Genomic DNA, 22,952 nt, shown 5'->3' on the forward strand with positions numbered 1-22,952 from the left:
CCCTCTTTCTAGGGTCAATTTGACAAAAACTAACCAGCACAGCAAGGTAACATGAGTCTTCCAAAAACTCATGACCTCAGTTCCCAAATTTAAGGGTACTGGAACAGACAAAATGCCAGCTTGACATTCTCCAAATCATGTCTTTACTAGTAAGAGATATGGATGACAAGAATAGATTAAAAAAAATCATGGCAGAAATTAATGAAAAATAAAATGATTTAAAAGCTTTGGTTCTTTGGAATAAAGCTAATCAAGACTGACAGGCTTGCTAGCAACTGTATCCAAAGGAAAAAAATACACGAGTTTGTAAGATCAGTGGTTAAATGGCGGTTTACAACAGATCCCAGTGAAATCCGGGGCACTATTGGAGAACACTTTGGAAACATACACTCCTGGGAGTTGGAAATAAAATAAAATAAAAAACCCCGAAAAATCTAGAAGAAATGGATAATTTCCAAGGCCCACGTGGCCTACCAAAGTGTCTACCAACAATTTCAGAGGCTCCCTGAGAAGCAGTGTGCTGAAGCCACTGAAGCAGCAAAGAAATCTGCCAACAGAAAAAAGCCCAGGCCCAGGGAGAGGTACTGCTCACTTTCGTCAGGTCTTTGGTATTAGATGAACAACTAATATCAATGCCCTTCAAACTACTGTAAAAACAGAAAGGGGAGGATGCCCCCAGACAGCAATGAGTGAGGACGCACCAACAAAAGAAAACTACAGACCAGGTTCCTGATAAATGCGGGCACAAGAAGTCTCAACCAAACCAAAGCCAAATTTGAGAGTGCACTAAGAAATTCGTACAGCAGTCCAAGTTGGTCTCGTTCTAGATGCAAGGATGGTTCAACATTTGCAGATCAATCAATGTGACAAAACAGTTGAGGACAGAAACCATCTCATCGTCTCGATAGATGCAGAAAAGGCCTTTGGTAAAAGTTCAACAGCCCTTCGTGATAAAAGCCCCGAAGAAGCTGGGAATAGACAGAACATATGCCATCATAACAGAGGCTATTATGACAAAACTATAGCCCACATTACACTAACTGGGGAAAGAGAGAATACTCTCCCATCAGGAACAGCAGTCTGGGGAGATGGCTCAGTGGTTAAGAACACTGGCTGCTCTTCCAGAAGACCTGGGTTCAATTCCCAGCACCCACTTGGTGGCTCAAAACCATCTGCCACTCCAGTTCCAGGGTATCAAACTCACCTCTTCTGGCCTCTGTGAGCACTGCATACATGTGATCCACAAACATGCATGCAAGCTAAACACCCACATAAAAATTAAGACTGAAAAGAAAAAATTCAGGAACAAGACAAGTACCACTGCATTTTGTAAGTACAACTTTCTTCCCGAGCCGCCAGAGCTGTATGCGCAGCTGTGTGAGACCTCTCAATAATGTAAACCCTGGCTGCACAAAGAGAGCCACTGGGGCTGCTGAGGGCCTCTTCAGGATCTACCTTTTCGCCACGGCCATCTGTGTTCAGTTGTGAACAAGCAGCTTTATGCTCTTGCTGCCGCAGCTAGGAGCTGCTCCTGACACCGCGATTTCCCTGCCATGATGGAGTGTCCTTTAAAACTGTGTGCCCCAACAGTCTATTCCTCCTTTAAGTTGCTTTCTGCTGGTCATTTGGTCTCAGTAATCCAGAAAAGTAGCTAAGGTGGGTCCTCTCCTGGCTCTGAGTACACAGCCTGAAGTTCTAACTAGAGCAATGGGAGAAGCAAAGGAGATAACACATGGGAAAGGGAGACGTGACATTTTCTACTTGTGCAGAGGACATGATCTTATACTTAAGGGATCTGAATACAGTCCAGGAGAAAATTTAGATTGCATCGACACTTTCAACAAAGCAGGATATGGAATCAATGTTCAAAAATCAATAGCTTTTTTTTTGTACAACAATAACCCATTTACAAAAGAGGAACCCATTCACAAGAAATTGTTTAAATGGTTAAAAATTAAAGACAAGGGTGAGTATAACCAAAGATGTGAATGACCTCTTTAATAACAACTAGAACACGGAGGGAAAACACACTAGAAGATGGGAAGACTCCCCCAAGCTGATCCCCTGGCAGAGATGAAAAGCTGAAAGTGGCTTACACAGTCAATGCAACTTCCACCAAAATCACAGTGTTCTTTAGAGCTCGAGAACGACAAAAAGAACCCTAAAAACCAGAAAACACCATCCTAAAATGATACGGAGGTGCCAAAGACCCCGAGCAGCAGAAGGCGTCTGAGACGGTGAGAGCATTGCTGGAGCCAATAGCAAACTACAAACTCCCCCACCTTCGAGGATTAATAACCAGCACTTTGTAGGAATGAGGGAATTTATTTTAATTTATTTAGGGTCCCCAAGGTCCTTCGATCACTTCGCCTTCCAGAAAGGCCACCGCCCTGTGTTGTCACCACCAAAGCCCACCAAGCCCAGAAACCGTCAGAGTGTGGCGGGGCTGCTCAACTCTTCAACCATTGACTATAAATAAGAAAATAAATGCAGGGGCTCTACCATGGGGAGGAGCAGTACAATGGTCTGGGCTTTGGGTATTCCTTCAAGTCCTCAGCTGCACCAGAGGGAACTGGGCCAATATTTACACGGACTCAAAGCACACCTTTGCTACCATGCGTGTGCACAGGACCATTCTTAAGGAGAGGACTGCCCACAGCAGGGGTGACATTTTAAAATAAAGAAGACATTTCCCAGCTTTTAAATGACAACCTGGAAGCCCTCCCAGGTGGCAGTAATGTACTGCAAAGGACACCAAAAAGGGACTGAGCCTGTCAGCAAAGAAAACCAGTTAGGCCGTCAGTCAGCCAAGGAGACTGGCCAACAAGTCAAACTCCTTTACAAGCCTGGAACTAGCTTCCAAGGTCTCACGGACACCAGAATTGCCCCTTTCTCCACAGTATACCAGGGAAGAAGACCAGCAGGTCATGGATGAAGATGGGATTAAAGTAAAAGGGGTCTTTTTTTCTAACATGGTGGTAACCTATGCCTTAAATTGACACAGCTTGGAAAGACTGCTACGGAAAACCTTTTAAGTCATATTATTTTGTACCTAAGTTCTCCCTCCCTGCTCCCACCAACTCCATGTGCCCAGATCAGTGCTAGATGTGGGACATGTACACAAAACAATGCCAGCCAAAGGCCTGCACCTAATCCTGGGGTTCAGGATCAGCAACAGGAATCAGTTCCTCTCAAATATACAGAGATCAACTTCAGTGCTGCCAACCAAGCCTTGTAGAGGCTACAGGGGAATGCCTACTGGTGTTAGTTTGACGCTATTTGGGATGGGCTGAAGCCTTCCCACATGCACAAGAGCATAGGAGTTGGCCTAGGCTTGAAAGAGAGAGAGAGAGAGAGAGAGAGAGAGAGAGAGAGAGAGAGAGAGAGAGAATTCCATGATAAGACTGCATCTCACCATCGGGTCTGACAATCGGCTGGTATTTGTGTAAGCAATAGTTCATATTCTGAGCAAGAATTTGGAGATAAACTTAGCTCCATGTTCTTTACAGGTACCAATGTTCAGGGATAGTTGAGCATGAGAAGTAGACCCTCAAGACTATTTCAGTTAAGCTTTCCCAGTTGCTTTGGGTTATGTTACACCAAGCCCTGTTCTGGATCTAAGACTCTCAGGTTTATTCTTCTTTTGCTATCCCATAGCAGAGACCTTCCTTGGTAACAGGGGAATTGAAAGGAGACCCCTGGCAGGTAGTTGGCCTGGAGAAGTCCTTGCACCTCCAGGCTCTAGGAAAAATCCTCTGCCACATCCCCTTGAAGACCCTAGAAAGGTCCCTGATTCTCTTAGGGAGTTGAGCACATGGCCACAAAGAGAAAAGTGACTGGAAAAAAAAAATGGAAAAAAGTTCTCACATGGTGATTCTTGTTATGCCCCCTGCTGTAAAAGTGGTGGGTACCACTCCATGGATCCAACACACTTGGGTAAAGGAGGCGGTGCCCTAGAATAGCAGGAATCTCGGGTCACGTTTTATAAGGAATGGAGCCCTTCTACAGCCTTCAGCTTTGCTTTGGCCACACTAGAGTTTGACCAGCTACCCATGGTCGAAACTTGGGGAATTTCTTTACTCTCGCTCCAGTTGCAAGCCTGAAAGTCACCTGGTCTACCCATGGCAGAAGCCTGAGGATTTCAAAGAGGGAAGCTTGGGAATTAGGACTATGATGGCAGCGTGCTTTATTGGAACTTCTGGTAATATTAACAAACTTTCCTGGCTGCAACAATTTCCAGTGACTGTAACCAGACACAAAAGATTGTCCTAACCTTATTTTTACATTATAAATTTGGTAAGTCTATTAAAGGATTGCTTGTTTTTCTTTACTTTTAAAAATATTTATGTATATGAGTGCTTTGTCTACATGTATGCCTGTACACCAGAAGAAAGCATGGGATCCTATTATAGATGATTGTGAGACACCATGTCGTGGTGGGAATTGAACTCAGGACCTTTGGAAGGGCAGCCAGTGCTCTTAACTACTGAGCCATCTCTCCAACTCCTTTTTTTAAATACTAACCTATGCCTTGTTAAACTCTGTAGTACTGGGACACACCCCTTACCCACCTTGTGCTTACCACGCATACCATTTCTCCTTCTGAGACAATGATTTTGATATGTGAATCCCAGCAAGGCCCACCTTCGGTATTCACAAGAGACAGACATCCATCACAGGGCCACAGTCAGAGTATCTGCTCTGCTGCTATCCCACCAAAGGAGCCGGTTCATGCCCCTAAGCCAGTTCCTCCTGAGGAGCCTGCTTCCATCCCTAATCCTTAATCAAATGATGGCATTGCCACTGTGCCCCTGTACTTCTGCCTGCCCCCACATGCCAAACAGATGAGGTTTTCTCCCAATGAAAATATGGAATGTGTACTGGGTGGGAGAGCTAAAAACAGAGCATTGGGATTTTCCCGAGCAGACCTACCCTTACACTTTAGGCCTCATCTGTTCAAAGAGTAACCCAAACGATTCACCCTCACCCTGACTCAAGCCAAACCAGACTCGTGATCTCGATCCTCTCTCTTTACCAGATCCTGAGCACAGTGTGCTACCTCCTCAGTAAAACTAGCCCCCCGCCTGACAAAAGACAGCTTTGTTTATCTTTAGAATCGCCTCGGTATTTGCCCTCATCAGTAGCACTGACAAATGCAATTGTGGTGGGATCACTGACAGGTCCCTCTGTTAAAGCCTGTCAGAAGGGGAACTGAACTGTCTTGAAGGACTCCTACATGGGTTATGACTAAAAAGGCAACAATTGATCGTGACCAATGCAACCAAGTCCATGACCCCATGACAATCAAAGCCTTGTACATTCACCCTACACAAATAGCTTTTGTGTGCTTTGTTGTTTTTTTTTTGTTTTGTTTTGTTTCTTCCTCATCAAGGACTCTTTTGTATATGGAATAGACGCTTAAGTTTACCTAATCACTGGACATGTACCTACCCCTTGGCTTTTTCACTCTTGATATGGACATACCTGCACCCCCCCCCAATAACCAAACCTTAGCCTTTCCCCTGGTTGCACACATCTTGCCAAAAAGAGACATCCAATTCATACCATTATTGATTGGATTAGGGATTATGGCTGGAATAGGAGGCATTGCTTCATAGGTTACCTTTAATCAACAATTGTCCAGGCATATGCCAGATGATATAGATTCCCTGGCTACGGTAATATACAAAACAGGAGGAGGACTGGAGCTGCGAACGGCTGAGAAAGGAGCCATCTGTCTTTTCTTAAGTGAAGAGTGCTGCCTCTGTGTGTACAAGTCAGGGGAGTCAAGGATATGATCCAGTAGAAAAGAGGACAAATTACAAAGAGGAGATAAGAACTAGCTGCTTCCCGGAGTTCTCAGAGCAACATCTGGAGCTGGGCACCCTGTCTCCTCCCACTAAATGGAGCTTTCCTCACGCTCTGCTGTCTAGCTTCTTCCAGCACTCTTGTTTGGTCCCTGCATTCGTGACGTGCCATCAAGCTCCAGTTGTTAGTTTATCAGCCCTTGGGCCAAGAGGACTTAGGAATTAACACCTTATGAAGGTATAAGGACATCGGAAGAGGATTACAATGAGTAAAAAGTTTTCTCCACTGACAGCTCCGAACTCTGCCTCTGTGATCCTGCTGGCCTCCTACACCAGCTAAACCCCCTCTTTGGCTTGAGAAGCAGACACTTGCAAAGCAGCAGCACTAGCCTTATTACCTGCATTTCTGTCAGCATGCTCTCTACAGAGTAAGTCCTGCTCAGAGGACACAGTCACATAGGCTAAAATTCAAACCCACCAGAAATAGAAAAGCTCAAAAATGATGCTGGAGAGCCTTTTAATGACGTAAAAGGAAGTACCGGTGGACCAGGGTCTTGCTTGTGAAGACTTTGCTAGCTGCTGGCATTCAAGTTGAGTTCTCCAACTGTCTAAGAAGTGGTACTTGTTATTACTTTGCGGTCCCTTTAAGAGCTAACCACGCCCACTCCCCAGCCACTTCTGACCTCCTTCGTTGCCATCTTCCCTTCTCTCTTTTGTTTTGTCTCTTGGTGTGTGTACACGTGTCTCTGTCTCTCTATGTCTGTCTCCATGTCTCTCTGTCTCCCTCTTTTTAAGTAATAAATGTCTCCCCCTTCTTTAAGTAATAAATGTTTAGCTTTGTGTATAGCCTTATGTCCATTTACTCTGCCGTCCACCGTATCCAGCCGCCTGACTCTGCCGCTTGCCTGGCTCGCAGGCCGCTCGGGGCATCCCAACATATTATCTTTTTAAAGAACAATAGTACTTGTTCCTTGCTAGGCTGATTTCTGCAACATCTTTATTAATTAAATATCCCAGACATCTTATTTATTTTTCAACAAATTGCAGTTTAGTTTTGAAGGCCATCAGCCTCCTTTCCCAAGGTAGTTTAGGACAGTGGTTCTCAGCATGTGGGTCATGACCCCTCTGGGGGTAAAAAGACCCTTTCACAGGGGTCACTTAAGACTATTGGGAAACACAGATATTTACATTATGATTTATAACAGTAGCAAAATTACAGTTATTAAACAGCAATGAAAATAATTTTATGGTGTATGTAGTGGTGGGGGTCCAAAGCAACTGTATTAAAGGGCTTCACCATTAGGAAGGTTGAGAACCAATAGTTTAGGAGATCAGTAACTTACAGGCCACTAGATCTATTTTTTGGAGCAATCGGAAGGTCATCTATGATAATTGGACTATTCCTACAGGTTGGAAAATCTCGTCCAACTTTCTCTAGGATTTGGCCAAAGAGAGTGGGAACTTTGACAAAGTCCTGTGGCAACACGAGGCAGCAATGTTGCTTTTTTGACCTATGTCTGGGATTTTCGCTTTCAAAGAAAAAGAGATCTCTCCTCTCAGACTCTGGCGGGCATACCTGGGGCTGCCTCCTGTAGATCCGCTGCACTAAATGAGAAGTTGGTGAGCACAGAGAACTTCCTTGATTGGGCCATGGGTCAAGGTTAAGGACTCCGGCAACTTGATAAACAGTTCTCAGTTCTCACACTAGCTGATATTACCCACCCCCCTCTCTGCCTATGAGCACAAGGAGACACACAAGGTTCAGTTCTCCCAGTCCCCACCTTCCTTGGGGATTATGTTATCTCTTTCTCTTTCCTTTCCTTTCAAACCAACCCCCACCTCACAGTCAAGTCCGGCTCTCGGCACTTAAATTCTTGCTTCAGGGTCAGACCAAAGTGGCTCTTCAGTGGTTCTCTTCTCCTAATCTAATCTTTTCAAGAAACCACACCTTGTAACTCCTCCCCTTTTATCCCAGACACTGTCAATTTTCCCTGGAAGGCTTAGCCCCACCTACCCCCACACTCCCACACACCAGGTGGGTAGGAGAGAACAGTGCACAGCTCTGGAGTCCACCAGAACGTAAATTCCTTTCCCTCTGGTCCCGCCCTCAAATTTGCCTGTCTTCCCCTCACCCATGGTGTGGTTTCCCCAGGACAGGCCCCACACCAGGGAATGAGTGAAGCTGCTACTTCTATGGCCGGCCTAACTTGAGCCGGATGCCAGGCAGTGGAAATTGCACCCCCTCGCCCATGGCTGGCCTGTGCCACCTCTCAGTGGTACTAGCTTAAAAAAAAAACAACAAACCCCAGCCCCCCAATCTTCATCAAAAGTCATAAAGATTATATGTCTTCCTCCTTTTTCTAGTCTAGACATTCTCTAACAGTCTCTTGCTTTCCCATTTACTGATGTCTTAGGAGTCCTTATATCCTTTCTACCCCTCGAATGGGGGAGTCTAGAGCCGTCTCCCCATCTCTCAGAGGAATCATAGTCTAGTTTCCTTTTGACTACCTGTTTTGCCACTACAGAGACCACAATCTTTTGTTCCTCTTCACAAATCCTTTCTGAGCTCTCTCAGTGGGCCTTTGTGTCACGCATCTGTCTTTGGAAAGGCTTCAGTCTTCAGGCCAAGGTGGACCCGGGGGAGGCCTTGGTCTGATGGCGTTTCTGGATCTAGTTGAGGACATTTTCTCGTTTGTCTCCCTGGGCCTTTCTGGAAAGTTCAATGGCCTTTCCTCTAGTGTCTCAGAAATATTTTGTGACTTAGTGTCAAGTCTCTAGTGCCCAAAGAATTCACATGGGGAGCTTTTGCATCCAAGCTCTGTCCTTGGGATTGTTTTAATCCCATTTAAGATCTCTATTTGGAAATTTTTGCTATGCCTCGGGAACTCCTCTGAGGTGAGGTGTTATCCCCAGACAGCCAAAGCTGTTCTTCTAATCCTTCTTCCTTCTCCCCCAGGAAAGAATGTCAAAACAGATACCATCTCAGACCTCATGTAAAAACTAGGTCCCAGAAATCAGCCCAGCTATTCTGTAGATCCAGGGGATCTTCCTAGGGGGCTTGGTGTCTTTCTTGAAGGTCCTAACTTCAGTATTAATGCACCGAGTGTTTACAAATCCATTCGCTCCTCCATAGAAGCAACCCTGGTGGAAAGAGTCTGAGCTCTTTAGAGGGAGGGGAGAACGCTCCTATTTCTTTCTAGAACTGCTCAAATTCCTTTCTGAGGGCAGAGGGGAGTTTGGGAGGGGCTGTTGGTCCCTTGTCATCTGACCCCCATCTCCTGCTCCTAGGCCTCCTTGCCCTCCATTTTGAGGAATATAATGAGGTGCAAACAAGATGGGGGATCCTGGGACTTTTTATCTGAATCTCCCCTCTTTTTAAGGAGAACATGGATGAGAGATAATTCTTTCAGCAACCAATTTGATTTTAGTCTGGGAGGATAGGACTTTTGTCAACACGAAGCTGACATAGTCAATCCTTAACTGAGCAACATTTTGATGCAAAGGCAGAAGTCTTGGGGCGGGATTCTTTTGGCTGAATGAAACAATATTTAATCATTTTCTATTTTTCTCTTCTCTTGGCTTAGGAGTCTTCCTCTTAAAAAGCTCAACACGTCTCTGTAGTGGACTATCAAGGAGACATCAGAGGAAAAATCCTCATTTCCCCCTCGGATTCCCTAGTCCTAGAATTTTGACTTTGACTGGTCTAAGTTTCCCTTCGTACTCCACCCCCACACACTGTGGTTTCCTCACCTGCCCGCCATGGATTTGCCTGTCTGTGTAGTGCCCCTCTTCGGGAGAACCGTGAGTCTGTGTCAGAAGATTGTGCCTCTGTCCCCCCCTGGAGTTACTTAGTCTCTTTTAGTGGAGGTTTCTTGGACTCTCCCTGGACAGTCACACATTTTCAACCCCACAAATTGTCAGCTACCAAGGCAGTACTTAATATTCTGAGTTTTCTGCCTTGGTTCATGTTCGAAGTTGTCTGGTTGCTCTGGAGACACCCCCTCCCCCTTTTCTTCTGGAGTCCCCTGCCATTGACTTTCTTCTCAGAATTGTTCTGGGTCTTTTCTGGATGGTTGGGGACAGACCAAAGTCAGGCAATGTTGCCACCCAAGTGTGCAACAGAGGTTGAGGGATTGCTTCCCCACATACAGAAATCCCAGAGAGCACCCAATTTGTGAAGGATGGGGACCCACAGTTCATAAGAATGAATTCAAGATTCCATGTAGCAAAAAGGGGGTAGTTTTAGTTTCAATAGAACTGAGTGCCAGCCTAAAAAAAAATAACCGAAAACATAAGCGGGGGTGGGGTGGGTGAACTGATGGAGGACAGAGAATGGTTTCTATAACCCCGAAGTTTCCTTCCTCATCCTCCTCATTGGCTGAGAAATGGGGTGGTGGTAAAAAATCTTACATATCAACCGCCTCACGTATTTTTCTCAACAAAGTTCATCTGCACATTTTATATCCTATATTTTAGAGCTTCTAGAAGGCACGAATTTGATCAGTTTGTAAAGCCATTAGGCAAGCTTGGCTCTTAGTAATATTCTGCTCTAAACCTTTCCTTCGGGTAATGGCTAGACTAGCAGACTCCAGCAGTGCTTCCTGTTCACCTACAGCTGTACTTCAAGGCACCTCTGTCTTGAAGATGGACCATTATATCTCATCTCTTACACACAGAATCCTAGCGACCAAAACAACAGGGCACCGGCACAAAACCGGGCACGCAGCCCAGTGGAATACAATAGAGCCAACCATCTACTCTTAGATCAGAACGTAAAAAATAGACACTGGGGGGGGGGGCTCTTTAGAAAATGGTGCTGGTAACCTTGGGTACTCACCTATAGAAGAGTAAAACCAGATCCACAGCTCTCATATTATACAGAAAGCAAAGATGGATCCGGGGAAGGTCTCCTGTGAGACACTGTGGAGACACGCGGCAAGAGTGTGGCAGGGCAAGGCGACGAAAGAGATCAGACACTTTCAACATGCTCTCCCGAGAGAACTAATTTAGTCTGACACTAAGGTAGTCCCATAAGGTGGAGAACAGTCCCAGTGGTACCAAGGAATCAGGCGTTTTGTGGGTTCTTAGTCTCACTGATAAAATAATTTTAAAATGGACTCAGAAGGAAACTTGACGGCCATTTTACTAGAGTTTGAGAGGAAAACTGACAAGGCGGTCACGCAGCAAATCATAGCCGCGTTGGGAAGAGGGAGCTAGGGAGAGGCCACACTTTCTGTTAGGCCGGGCAATGGAGGGCCTGCAAGCATCTTCAGAGAAAACTGAGAAAGCCCAGCGTGGGTTTCATCTGCATTCATTGTACTCATTCACTTAGAAATAGAATGGAACCATATTGCAATTTTGATATTGCTTGAAAAACTGCTGGGATCTGTAAGCTGTAAGGGAAAACACAAACGAGCCAGGAGGAAGACTTCGGTAAGTAGGGAGGAGGAGGTCCTCAGGAAAGAGACTGAAGGGAAACACCAGGGGGGAGGAACAGAGCAGGAAAAGGGTAGAGGAGAGCAAGCACCAGAAATAAGAAGATGAAAGCGAAGCTTTTATCCCTTAGAAAAGAAGAAGGCTGGACCCTCCGCCCTCGAGGATGGTCTCCACTGACAGGCCCATTTGGGGCTAGTTCTCAGCAGAGGACACAAGAGTATACACTATTTAAATCTTTGAGGTAGGTCAGGATGTTCTGTCTCCACCTAGGGCCAGAGGTAGAACTCACATTCTATCATTTTGACCAGGAGGAAGTAACCTCCCCTCAGTGGGCCTTAACAAAGCCCTAGTACCCGCCTCCCAACACCTTTCCATACAGGAAATGAAAGGTGGGATCCCCAAACAGACAGGCCCACCCTCAAGGGCTTCCAAGCTTGCTAATGTCTGTCTGTCTGTCTGTCTGCCCAAACCCACCTCTCCCATTACTACTACATTCATCTCAACATGAATTTCACTGAAAAGAAACAATAGCCAATGGGTAAACAAATAAGTTTTTTGGCAGCAACATTGTTTGGCAATAAAAACTAATGAACGTTATGGTCCACTAGAAGGTTTGAAATCATGTTCCCATGTGCCCAGTTATCTCATTTCTGGTTATTTATCTTGAAGAGTTATCTGAGCACCTATGTTCATGCCAGGACGATTCACGGTAGCCGAGAGGTGTCAGCATGCCAGGCTCCACAGACAGCGTGGACAAGCTATGGTGTGACACACACCAAAAAAGCATCCCTCCCTATGTCTTCTTAGGGAACTCAATAGTTGAGGGAGTTCATGGCTTTGCCTGGGCAGCTGCAATTGTATCTACCCATTTTTAAATTTTATATATTATACAAAAAAACCCATTCTCATAAAACCTATTGTTTTCCTACTTGCTTAATTTTATAAATGTTCTAGGGCTTTTGAAAAGTGTAATATTTTCTGACAAAGTGCAATATACATAAATTCTTTAATCCCTCTTGAAATCTTTACATTTAAAGGCTGATAAGATATTTCAGGTTTGGGGGTGAGGCATTCCCTCACAGATCTTTAGAAGTCATGACAGTTTCCCCTGTCAATCCCCTCAACACACTCACTCACCTGCTTTGCACCCTAGCTGATTTTATCTGCCCTATATGTAATAGAGAAGTTCATTTTAAAATGAATTGGTTTCAGTGACTGAGAATAATGGTCTACATTTTTAACAAACAAACAAACAAAAACCCACCAAACATGGGATGAAACAATTTCAAGTTCTTTTGTAAAGAAAAAGCACTTTGGGGCAGCTGTTTTCAATTCACATGGCATAAAACTCCTTTAAAAAGAGATAACGTAACTTGCAGGTAAGCCAAACAAGAGTTTGTGTGGGGCAGAGTCACTACCATGATTGTAGCAGGGCGGTGTTTTATAGAATAGCATGTAGCTGTCAGCTAAAGAACCAGACATCCAAACAAACTGACCTCTGAAATGGAAATAAGAACGCGGCAGGCTGGCGTGTGTGGAGGGTCAGGAAACAAAGGAGAGGCTCTCCACGGGAGCTACTACAGCACAGACAGAGGGCAGAGGCGCCATTTTTATCTCCTACTCAGAATTCTTGTTGGTATCCTGATATTTACATGGGACTCCATGAACACATGGTATCTTTAATATCCACCACCTCCCAAGGTGTCCTGTGTCCCACTGGTCCTCACGGAGCAGGGGTGGCAGCTCTGGGAAACAGGTGCCTCCATTTCCTGCTCTTCCGGTATACTCTCAGCATCTTGTACAGAAAAGCGTGGTGGATGCACACTCCTTCCCCCACTGTCTTTGGCATCTCCAAATCTCTTCCCTGAGGTTCGCCCTACATTTTCCGTCATAGAATGTATTCACTCTCATGCATTCTCCTAAATTTTGGGGCCTTAAGTGATACTAGCCAATGATTCCAAAGTTCCCTTGGAGGTTTTCAAGACAAGACAGATGAATCTGTGATGTATTATTTTTGAAAATGGTAGAGAATATCATTGACTCAGCCCAGTGTGATTGCATTTCTGAGGCTCCCGTTTTCCTCTCCCTCAAGTTCAGGAGTAGGATGCTCACAGACCAAGACCAAAGCTCAAGTACAAGATAAGGGGATGTTTTTATAGCCCCTGAGATTTCCACGAGACCCCTGTGTCTCCAGTGGCAGGCACCCGCACCCCTCACACAGCCTATCACAGGTAAAGCGGCTCTAAAAACACAGTCTAGGTTTGTTCTAACTTGGACACTGACAACATAGCTTGCCGTGGGAAGGACACAGGCCTGCAGAACAGCCAGCCTTGGCCTCTGCTCCTGGAGCTAGGGCAGGGAAAGTTGCAAAGGACCAATGCCTTTCTTGGATCAAGGCCCTCCCTCTTGCGCCATGGAGCTCTCTGAGTAAAGGGGACACCATCACCCGGAAGCAAAGGTGAATCCAGAGACCTCGTGCCTGAAACACTTTTCTCTTTCACTTCTCTTTCATTTATTATGGGGTCTGGGTGGGGTTTAACCATTCCCTTAGATAACTGGATTGACTTATGGCTATTGAGGGGCTCCAGATTCCAGAAGAAAACTACGAGGTCAAGACCTGATTTTACCGATGAGGTCACCAAAGGGCAGGGTGGGTGTGTGTGTGAAGGGGCCTTCTCAGAGTCAAGCAGTTGATTAGAATTCAGCAATAGCCAACGTGCTGTGTCCTGTCCGCCTTGTACACGTGCACAGTGAACCTCACAACAGTGGGCCATGTCTCAGGTTGTCAGCGTCAACACAATCTCGCACATTCTATCCCACAAAGAGAAGACACTGGAGTCCTTTATGAAACTTTATACTCACTCTAGGGACAATGATGAGCTCTCTGCTGATGAAATCAAAGGTTTAGCTCTCCAGTTCTAGTGCTAACCCTTTCCAGATCTTGGATTTTTGTTGGATATTTGAAGAAAACAATCTCTCCAGAAATAATCTCCCCAGACAGCTCCTACATACATCTGTCTGCATATACAACCCAGTGGTATTTACACAGTAAATGCTGGGGCTTCATAGCCCCAGATCTAAAGGTAACTGGCAATCAAGCTGCTGGTCTCAGCTGATGTAGAAGGCCGCAGCCACATTCTCCATTATCAAGATGGCGCTGACATCCGGCTTCACCACCAGGTGAACGCACATGTGCTCGGTAATTTCCCACTGAGTCCCCGCCTACTCCCGAGGCATCACCTGGGATTATGAACAATGGACCTATCCAAGAGTGACACGTCCAAAGCAGGGTCTGTTTCCTATATAAGGGATGGGTTCCATCTTATCTGGGTCTCCGCCATGTTGGCTGATGCCCGCTCTCCCAAGGGGCATTAAAGCTTTACTGCAGAAGTATCCTATGTGTACCGCGTGGTTCTTGCTGGCGAGACGGTAGCGCGGGACATCTGGTGCTGATACCCGGGAAAAAGAAGAACTTTGCACCACCGGAGACCCCTTGGACACAAGGAGGATTCAGAACTGTAGGCATGCGTGCTCAGAGAGGTACGTTCTAAAGTCCAGAGAGCATATCAGAAACTGAGCAGCAGTGGGAGGTTGTGCGCGCACCCAGATAAGTTAAAAAGGACCCCCCGGTAAAGAATGGGGGAGACAGAAAAGAAAATAAGTTAAAAAGGACCCTCCGGTAAAGAATGGGGGAGACAGAAAAGAAAATAAGTTAAAAAGGACCTCCCGGTGATTTTGGGAGAGTGGAGATGGGGGAGAAGGCTGATTTGCAGGGTCGAAGGCTTTGTGTTGTGTTGTTCGTGTTGTTTTTTATGTACTGGACAGGAGAGGGATATTTGAATTTGGGAGCTGCTAAAAAAGGTAGTTTAGATTTAAGGCATGGGCTTAAGAATATGATGTTTTGGGAGAGAGGTTCTGTTTTCGCCTCCACGGAGGATGGGAGCCTAAGTACGTGCTTGAGATCCACGTGGTTTGAATCACCGAGACCTCCTGAAATGTTGTAGTGTATACCCCTAAGAATACAACGGCCCAATAACAGCAGGAAGCAGCCAGAGAGACTAAACGACGCCCAAATTCCCTAAAAGATTAAATGAGGTCCTTACAGAGCAGCAAGCCTGCTTCTCTGAATTCCGCTTTGCTCCGTACACCGGTTTGGGCACGGAGTGGGTGCAGCTGGGGCTGGAGGGCGGCTGGAGCGGAGCTTTGCTCTATGGCTATGGTGGGGAGCACGTTGCGCCGGCTCAATTGGTGCAGCTTGGTTGGTGCCTGGCCTGGAGGATGTCACAGCGGTGCCACAGGCAGCCGGGCCAAAAGGCTTGCAATGTACCTAAAACTGTGAGGGTCTCTGAGGGTAAAATGGCTCTGATTCCATTTGGCTATGCTAAACGATGCTGACTTCAGGCAGGGCTGGTCGTATTTATCATAATAAAAGCGCAATTAAGGTTTAAATGCAGTAAACAGGCAGTACCGTATTACATCTACATAGTGCGACTTAAGTTTTTAAGAACTGCTTAGCATTTTAAGAACTCAAGTCCTCCTGAAAGATTGCTATGTGTACGCTTGGCTTGTCTGGTGTTTCAGGATCCGCAGGGAGATGGATGCGAAGGGCCTTTGGATTTTGGGGTGATTGGGTCGTTGGCTGGATCTGTGAGAGTTTACAGCCGCTTTTGCTGTGGCACAGGTGTTGAGAGTTTGCTAGTAGGAAAGCGGCCCTGGTCGCCGCCTCTCCCATCGGCCCCTTGAGCCGCAGGCTCTGGCGCGGACCTTGAGTTATTGCCGGCCTGTGCAGCCTTGGTCTGGGTGTCGGCTCCCGCCACACTCCGCCACCAACACAGCCTCAGACCTCAGAGAACGAGGCTAGCCCCGCGGGAAAGGCAGGGGCGCCTGGGGGTGGAGCCGCCACTTCTTGGCTTGGGACACAGGGAGCTGTGCAGCGAGCAGGCCCAGGGCCGCACACAGCCCTTGGATGGCGGGCGGGCTCTGGAACCCAAGGCCACCATACCGGCAAGGAATACGGGAGCCAATAAATCTTAAATCTAATATCAACAAACAGGGCCTGGGTTTTTCCTAGGCGCCACTGGGGCAACACGGCCCATACCGTAAAAAACAGAGATCCCCATATGGGTTCCCCAATGGCCACGTCATCTTAGGACTCCAGGCTGGAAACAGGAAAACGGTTTTCTCATATTTTTAAAACAATAATCTCATCTGTGCCAGATTTAAAATGGTTTAATTCTAAGGCCTACTATAATGACACAGACAAATAAGATTGCTCTTTAGAACAGAGACCTATAGGTCTCTAAGTTCAAGACCAGCCTACTTCCAGTACTGACTGTGCTAAATTTTTACACTGAGTTTTTTAATACTCTTAAATGTTATTTTGGGAGAAGAGTTTGTTTGTTTTTTTCTAGAAATGCTACTATTCATGCTGTGGATTCATCTGTCCAGAGGCCTGAGGACAAAGCCTCTGCTATGGAGCTGTCTGGCCTGATTGCTGCGGAGCTGGCAGGTTCCTGAGGGATGGTCCAGCTCCTGCCCTTGGTCTGTCAGTTATTGCTATGTTGTTGTTGTACATTACAATGTTGTTGTTGCTGTGCCATTGCTATGCTGCTGGATTTCCCCTTGTTTTGTCAGTTATTGCTTGCTATCAGTTTCCCTTATCCTGTCAGTTATTTCTGCTAAACACTATGGGTATCTTCAAGACAGGTTACAGAATGCCATGGTTATTCAAATTAAGAATTGGATAAATATCTATTTAAACAAAAAGGGGGGGAATAATATAAAGGAACTGCCCCCGATGCCAAGAACGGCCATCGCCATGGCTCTGTTCACCATAAATTTTTTAAATCTGGATGATAATGGCCAAAATGCTGCAACACGACATTGTTCGGATCCGCAGCGGCCCAAAGATTTGGTTAAGTGGAAAGATGTGCTTTCTAATGAATGGAAAGGCCCGGATCCCATCTTATTGAGATCCAGGGAAGCTGTTTGTGTCTTCCCACAGGATCAAGAAAGCCCATTCTGGCTGCCAGAGCGATTGACCCGAACAGTGAAGAGTGATCCACAACACACGGATTCGCCTGAGGACCTGGCTGCTGTTCCTCCTGCCATTTTGAGGATGGATGACAGAGTACCGATGGAGGACACTCTCAGCTTTCCCGAAGCTGTTACCAGTCAGCCATAGGATGGTGGTGTTTCCTCGACTTTTTACAACCAATATGACTCTGGGGCCCCTCATACCATCCTAGAGATGATTTATAAGCCTGGCCATAGGACTCCAGTCCTGGGCCGTATCCCTCATTCCCCTACTTCAAAGAATGGGTGGGGGTGGAAATGTTTTGGAACAGTCCTATGCTATGGATTAGTGTTTTTCCTATGGATGGTCTGCTGACTCAAATCCCAAAATCGTAGGGACAAAGTGGTTATTGCACAAGCGCTGGCTGCCCTGGAACAGGGGCCTCTACTGATATATGGCTATCTATGTTAAAGCAGTAAGGTTTAAGCCAACCAGCTCCTGCACCCCTAGGACTGTGGTCCATTGCACAGGGTGGAGTGCTTGGCTTAGCTAGCCCTGAAGGTTGTTGAGCTGAAGAGCATCGCACAGAGAATGGCCCTCTCTGAGAGATAAGTCGCTTTGCTTAAGGGTTTCCTGCCGTATATTCCCTTTCCCAGAAAATTGGCAAAGGGCAGACCGGATAGGTTCCAGGTGTCATGAGCCTAGGGACAGATTCCGTGTAAGCCCATTTTAATGTTTTCATTTTGGGAAGTGCGACCTCTATCTTTACCTTCCTAGGGAGTTGCCTTTCTGCAAAGAAGTAAAATTAGGGGGAGATGTAGAAGGCCGCAGCCACATTCTCCATTATCAAGATGGCGCTGACATCCGGCTTCACCACCAGGTGAACGCACATGTGCTCGGTAATTTCCCACTGAGTCCCCGCCTACTCCCGAGGCATCACCTGGGATTATGAACAATGGACCTATCCAAGAGTGACACGTCCAAAGCAGGGTCTGTTTCCTATATAAGGGATGGGTTCCATCTTATCTGGGTCTCCGCCATGTTGGCTGATGCCCGCTCTCCCAAGGGGCATTAAAGCTTTACTGCAGAAGTATCCTATGTGTACCGCGTGGTTCTTGCTGGCGAGACGGTAGCGCGGGACAAGCTGAACCATAAAATCCTTTCCTCCATGTTTGGAGAGGATAGCCTCTATCCCAGGTGCTGGGGCTCTAACTAAGAAACGGGAAGTGATGTGACCTCACCCCACCCTCACCTCACCCCAGCAGCATGCCTCCTTTCCTAAATACTTCACCCTTGCAGTGCAAATATATCCTAGAGCCATTCAGCGAGACAGAGAACCACGTCTGGGAGGGGGCTATCTTCCCCACAAGGAGATTCTGGGTTTTTCAAGGTGTCTGAGATCAGCTGCTCTACCAATTAAATCAAAGATTGTAACAGTCACTAGGCCATTGCAGTGGGTTGGCTGTGCTTAACGTGACAGCCTTCAGAAGGATTTGCTCGCAGGCTGTTTTCTTAATGAGCAGCAGCCTTGTGGCTTATAGCAAGATGCCGCCTTCCCGCTCTCTGTCTCCCGCATCTCTTCTTTCAGCTTCATTTTCCTTCGTAGCCCTTACCACCATCTACCCCAGATAGGCAAACCTTCCCTCCCCAGGGTCAGGCAACAAATATTTTGTGTTTCATGAGCCAGAGGGGTCCTTGGTCCACTGCTCAGAATTCCTAAACAACCTAACGATGAAGATGCACGTGTAGGACTGCCTGCCAATAAAACTTTACGGAGACACTGAGAAAAGAAGGAGCGGCATCAGTATTGGCAGCAGGGATGGTAACATCAGGCACACACCGCAGGCAGGCAAGGAGCACAGGTGCTAGTCAGACCCTTAGGCCAGAAGGACCAAGGAACTGCATACCCTTCCTCCTTGGAATGCTTTAGTCTGAGAGACTGCATAGTTAGCAAACTATTCCAAGCTTACCTATGAGGAACCAAACAGAAGATCAAAATGTTTAGGAGACCCTTTCACTCTTCCAGCAAAGTGGCAAAACCTGAAGGAAAGAAACCTTTTTGCCAATCTCAATCCCCTATCATCCAATCCATATGCAGTTTGATCTGTGCCCTGTCGTGACCACAGTAATGGAAAATTAACCTTTCGGGCTTTTGGGGGTGGACTTCTTTGAGGTCCTTAGGAAAACTTCTTTAAGAGCAAAATCAAGAAGACTGAGACAAAACAAGACATGCTAGACCTGTCATTATCTTTTGGGCTCTTAGAGATCTTGGGGTGGTGCCAGAGACATGTTGGTTACCACAGGTTAAGTAAACTTTCAACATCTTCAGGTGCCTCTGGGGTGAGTCAGCAAAGAGGGCTTAGATCCACACTGGGAAGTTCACAGCTCTGGAGTTGTTCCCAATCGATAGTATCATGCACTCATTAGAATGCCTCTGCTTTGGCACCAAGAAAAATTTCAAAAGAGAGGGGGGAAAAAAAGGAATCTTTTTATTGGATTCCAAAGGACCAAGGAGAGGTGGTTTTCAAAGTTTTAAAAAGACAGAACTTCTGCCCAGATCTTAGTGGGTAGTACTAGCTGGGGAGTTGAGAGAGCAAGCAAATAGACTTAACTCATTTGAGGAGGGACAGTGTGACAACATAGACAGTCCACAGATAAAGCAGAGACTTCAAATGTGATCCCAATGACTCTTTCCTGAGTTTTTCTAACCAAACCCAAGCAGGTCACACTACCAATAACCATGACTTGCCACATGTACGCCAGCTTGGGGAGACAGCTGAGTGTAGCCATGGATGAACAACAGATTCCAGAATGTCAGCTTTTAGGGCAAACCTTCCCGCCCCCCCGCCCGGACGACAGCTGAGGTGTTTTCTTCTCAGCAAGAAGTGAGGAGAAGCAAAACACTGCAGAGGAAACATGAATGCAGCTCATGACGGTGAGCTAAGGGTTCTAGAGAACCAGATAAACCAACAAAGCTTCTTTATTTCATAAAGAAGAGCACACGCGCCAAACAGTGGAATGGTACGCCTTTAATCCCAGCACTCAGGAGGCAGAGATGGTGGGTCTCTGTGAGTTCCACGTCAGTCTGTCTGCAAAGCAAGTTCCAGAACAGCCAGAGCTACATGGAGAACCCCATCTTGAAAAACCAAAACCCCAAACCCACCGAAACCCCGAAACCCAAAATCCACTCCCTCTAAATGAGCACAAGCAATCCATGAGTCTGGGCCCCATGTTAACTGCAAATTCTTCTCCTTGTAGAGTGGTATATACCAAAGCAGAAAGGGTGAGGACCCTAAGGATGCAGCCACAGTCATGGGTTTGAGAAATGAGGTCATTTTTCATTTGCCCTGAGATAGGGTCATTGTCAGCCATCTGTATATTTTAGGCCAGGATTCTCATCGCCAAACTTCCCCCTGGGCAGGATGTAGGAGAGGCTGGGGAGGCTCAGGGAATGAGAGGTGTGTTTCACTGAAGTTATCTGGTCCCTTCCCTAAGAGGGGTGAGAGGCAGTTTTGGTAACAGAGTGTGAGACTAGCTCAAAGGCTCTGGGCACCAGAGAGATGGAGGTGAAGAATGAAATAGAATCAAAATGGAAAGAGGCTAGGCAGAGATCTTGGAACCTCCTGAGCAGTAGAGCAGTAGAGGGTGTGGTGCGGGAGAATCAAGCAGGCCTCTTCATGCTACGAGGGTGGACTTCCAGATAGTACAACAAGTCCAGAGGTTCAAAGACCATGGCCAAAGTTTGCTGGACAAAACATAGCCTCCCTAGAGAAAGAAGAGAAAGCTGTAGACCCAGGCCATCACTGCATCCTGTAAGAGTGGCTCAGAGATGTGGGTGTGTGTGCGTGGTGCCATAGTCTACACTTAAGTTCTTTGGCCTAAAATAAAAATGACAACTTGAGACGGGTTTTGAGAGACTACTACTGTATGAATCAAAAGGTTGGCGTACAGGGAGCAACACCTGTGCCCATGTCTTGTATTTCCTTGCACAACCTGGAGCAAGTTGTGGGATGAAAGTGTCTGTTTGTTTGTATGTTTGGTTTTTATTTATTTGGTGGGGAGTGGCTTTCTAGGCACACCAGAGACACCTTCTGCAGTGAACAGTAGCTGGTTCCAAAAGCAGGATGGGGTGAAGGTGCAGGAGGCCCGCATTGGTGAGTCATGAGTTGCCAAAAAGTGGTGTCACCTCTCTGTCCCCTAAAAGAGGGACCTGGGAGGTGTGTGGAGGCTCCTCCTCCACTGCAGAGAATCTGAATTTCTTATTTCACTTTGTGAAATCAAGGTGATTCGTGGGAGCAGGGCCTGGAGCTAGTTCTGTGGTGGGTGCTATTTTATGAAGGCCTTTTTTGCATCCTTAAAGTCTTCACTATTTTTTCTTTTTTGCTAGAGCCACCAATGGTATCAACCATGAAGCATCAATTTTTTTTCTTTTAAGTTTTCATTTGTCCATGAACTCTAGTCGTGGAATAACCAGGCTGGCTCTCAGTATGGTCAGCTGACTTCTGAAATTATACTAAGAGTCAGGGGAGCAGGGGACATTTGACAATGTCTCTCATTCAGCCATCCTGGCATTTTGTCAGATTTCCTGTAGCTAATGGATTTTCTGTGCAGAGGATAGGTCTAAGACTGTCTGCTAGTGCAAGGGAGTCCTTCAGATATGAGCAGTGTCACCTAAACACTAACAAGGTCTTTCATCTTGAGAATTCTTCCCCCGCAACTTGCTGCCACAAATAATCCTTTATCTTCATCTTGTTTCCAAATGCCACCCTAAAAATCCTTTTTCTTTGCTTGTCTACTTTTTCTCCAACACTGTCTTGCGAGCAGGTGCTGTTTGATGGGTTATTTCCTCTTTACAGGCACTTAGGAGGCTCTACAGAGAGTCAGCTAAGGGGCCTAGGGAAGAGAAGCCCCAAGAAGCTATTTGCCGACCTATAAGAAGAAATTCATTTTGCCTTCCCCTGCATCTCCCCATCCGTTCAAGCTGTGTTGGGGAACTCCAGACAAGCTAAGGGAGTGCTGACACCTCCAAGTCTAGCCACAGGAACAGAGATGGCCAAGAGATGGCCCTGGGGAAACGTTACTGGTTCAGTGGTCTGGATGTAATTGATCACTGCCTAGTCCCTGACTGTGCATTGTGTAAAACAGGCCCTTTCAGAAGCCTGAACCTTTTCAACAGCCCCTGCATACAGTTCCCATCCAATACATGAAATAGCCTGGGATTCTCCAAGGGCCTCATGACAGGTCTCCTCACATGAGAGGAAGCTGGGAAGCTGTTTATCCCTACCACAAGCTTGACTCTAACAGAACACTCCTATCCCTATGCCAGAACCCCAAGAGCAAGGCCCATCGTCCAGGTTCTAGAGATATGCTAAAGAGCACCAGAGGCCTGGAAATGACTGCAATTATATATATATTTTCTTTCTAAAATATTTTCTACTGCATTATGTTAAAACTGTTTATTTTCTCATTTTTATTTTCTCCTTTTGGGGGAAGTATTTGAGAATCTTATTGATATTGGTCTCCCCCACTGCCCTAAAATGACCCAAAGAGAAGGGTTGAGAAGAAAGGCCCAACTTTATGGTTCACAGAACAGGCAGGGGACAGAATAAGATAGGGAAGTGACAGTTCGAACCCCTGTTCCTCGTCTCCCTTTTAAATCAGGGAGCGACAGCGTGAGATGTTGAGAATTTGGT

The 22,952-nt window shown here is 46.3% G+C and overlaps 1 long non-coding RNA gene across 1 annotated transcript; it reads left to right on the forward strand.

The window, feature by feature from the left end:
- The first annotated feature begins 14,363 nt into the window (after window positions 1–14,363).
- LOC148122216 (uncharacterized) lies at window positions 14,364–18,352 on the forward strand. Its single transcript, XR_015737670.1, has 2 exons — window positions 14,364–16,784; window positions 17,248–18,352. It is a non-coding gene; the product is annotated as an uncharacterized LOC148122216 (long non-coding RNA).
- The last annotated feature ends 4,600 nt before the right edge of the window (window positions 18,353–22,952 follow it).

The sequence above is a fragment of the Myodes glareolus genome, chromosome 4, assembly GCF_982192425.1.
Source record: "Myodes glareolus chromosome 4, mMyoGla1.1, whole genome shotgun sequence".
Lineage (NCBI taxonomy): Eukaryota > Metazoa > Chordata > Mammalia > Rodentia > Cricetidae > Myodes > Myodes glareolus.